Here is a 2,312-nt window from a genome sequence, read left to right on the forward strand (position 1 = left end):
GTGGTAGGACGTGGTTCAAACTCCTAGGAGGAGAATTCACACAGCTGCAACATTAGACGACACCAGCACCTGTTGGTGACTTCATGCTTGGGAAGCTTGGTGGCCAGCAGTTGCATGAGCAAAAGCAAATGCCGAGGAAAAATCCAGGTGGAACTGCACATGGAGGTGCAGCGTTCAATCTGATTCCCTGCTTTGTGAGGCTGGACAGTCCCTGGGTGGAGCACAGAGTTAAGTACTGGCCTGCTAACCAAAAGTTTGGGGGTGAGACCCAACTCAGGCGCACCTTGAAAGTAAGGTCTGGTGCTCACAACTTTGAAAGCCCTAGGGTTTCAGTTCTACTCTGTGCACATGAAGTAGCCATGAGTGGGAGTCAACTTGGCACTACAGCAACCTGACAACGCTCCAACGGCATATATGTCCCATTGTGGTGATGGACGCTTTGGACTTTTTTGGTCTTGGTGGACTATGTTATACAAATTGATCTTGGCATTTCTGGAGACTATCGTCCTGAGCCCCCAGGGCCAGTGATCTACTCCTTCCTGGTGTTTGGTTACAGCTAAAAAGTTTCCACAACTTTGCCCCAGTATGCTCCACCCACATTCATGGGTATATTTGCAGCAAAAATAAATACTCATGTACAAATATCCTCTTATACACCTGTATGTATGTGTAGGTTTATTCCCATTCTCCTTCCCACAGTCATTCAGCCCTGTGTGTTTATACACACATCTACTCGTAGATCGTGGTTCCTGCAGGATTGTGTGTATAACAGCATTCACTCCTGTTGTCTTGGTCATTCCTTGTCTCCATCCTTTTTTTATCACTTTCCCTTTTATTGTATAAGGTTCATTAGTTCATTTGGGTGAAGGGGAAGGAGCGGTAATTCTTCTCAAAGAACCAGAGGAATATTGTGTGTTTCATTGGTGCTATACTGCACCCTGGTTTACTCATCCCTTCCTTGTAACCCTTCTGTGAGTGTCCTATTATCTACAGATGGGTTTGGGGTCTCTGCTCTGGCCCCCCTCTCTCAACAATATGGTTTGGTTGGTTGGTTGGTTCTTTGGTTGGGGGTCTTCTGGTGCCTGTTACCTGATTCTATTGACACCTCATGATTGCACAGGCTGAGCTTGTTGCTTCTCTGATAGATGACCACTTGTTTAACTTTAAGCCTTTAAGACCCCAGACACTATATCTTTTGATAGCTGGGCACCATCAGCTTTCTTCACCACATTTGTGTATGCACTCATTTTGTCTTCAGCAATCATGTAGGGGGCGTACAAGGCAGAAGTCAAATCGACCTCCAATCTCCTTTATCTTATTCTGACACCAACCCTCCCTTACAAGGCACTTGACTTCCCTGCTAGGATTGATAATCTGTTGCAATGGCCACACATGCATGGGATTATGGGATTTATTGGGGAAGCTAACAGGAAATGGTAGGGATACAGTTCTTGTGTCTGCAGCACTTCTTAGCCATGCTGGCAGGTATGTCTTCCTCTGGTCCTCAACCTCTCAGCAACATGGTCTCTTGGCCTTTTCCCTGATCTGGCAAGTATTACAAAGATCCTTCAGTGCTGCCAAATGCTCAAAGGGCACTCCACTCCGCAAGTCAGGCTCTTACCCAGTCTCCTCCCCACATAGTTCGACTTGCTTATAGGTGAGGGGATCCCATTGCTCTGTCTCATGGTCTTGGTGCTGCTCTTCTGCAGCCTTCCCATGCAGGGATCTCAGGATGCTTCCCTTCTGGTTCTTATTCTTCTTGGTGGTCATGTTGTGGAGTTCTCTGTTCCTACTTCTGAAGTGGTTCACTTTATACCTAGTGGAATGGGACAACTGACCAAACCTCCCTTAGAGTTCCACATATATTATTTGCCTGCTCCTGTGTTAGGTTAGGTTCTCCAGAGAAGCAAAAACAGCGATGTCTGTATATAGAAAAGAGATTTATATCAATAAATGGCTCACATGGTTGTAGAAATAGCTAAGTTCAAGTCAAGTCAAGCTCGTGGAAACTGACTGGTGGAAGCCGATGAACAGGAGGGGAGATGGCAAAGCAGGCTGGTGAATGCAGAGGTCTGAAGGCAGAAGAAGGAATCTACCATAAGTAGTCTGCTGATGGCCCTTGGGATCAGCAAGTAATTTAACAGGAACTTGAGGAACCAGACACAAGATTCAGCTCCCGCAAAAGTCGAAGGACCAAAGAGGATTCCACTCTACTTGGTTTCTCTTCTCTTCTCTTCTCTTCTCTTCTCTTCTCTTCTCTTCTCTTCTCTTCTCTTCTCTTCTCTTCTCTCTCTCTCTCTCTCTCTCTCTCT

The sequence above is a fragment of the Echinops telfairi genome, unplaced genomic scaffold (assembly GCF_000313985.2).
Source record: "Echinops telfairi isolate 266 unplaced genomic scaffold, ASM31398v2 ScPeMD7_2565;HRSCAF=3150, whole genome shotgun sequence".
Taxonomy (NCBI): domain Eukaryota; kingdom Metazoa; phylum Chordata; class Mammalia; order Afrosoricida; family Tenrecidae; genus Echinops; species Echinops telfairi.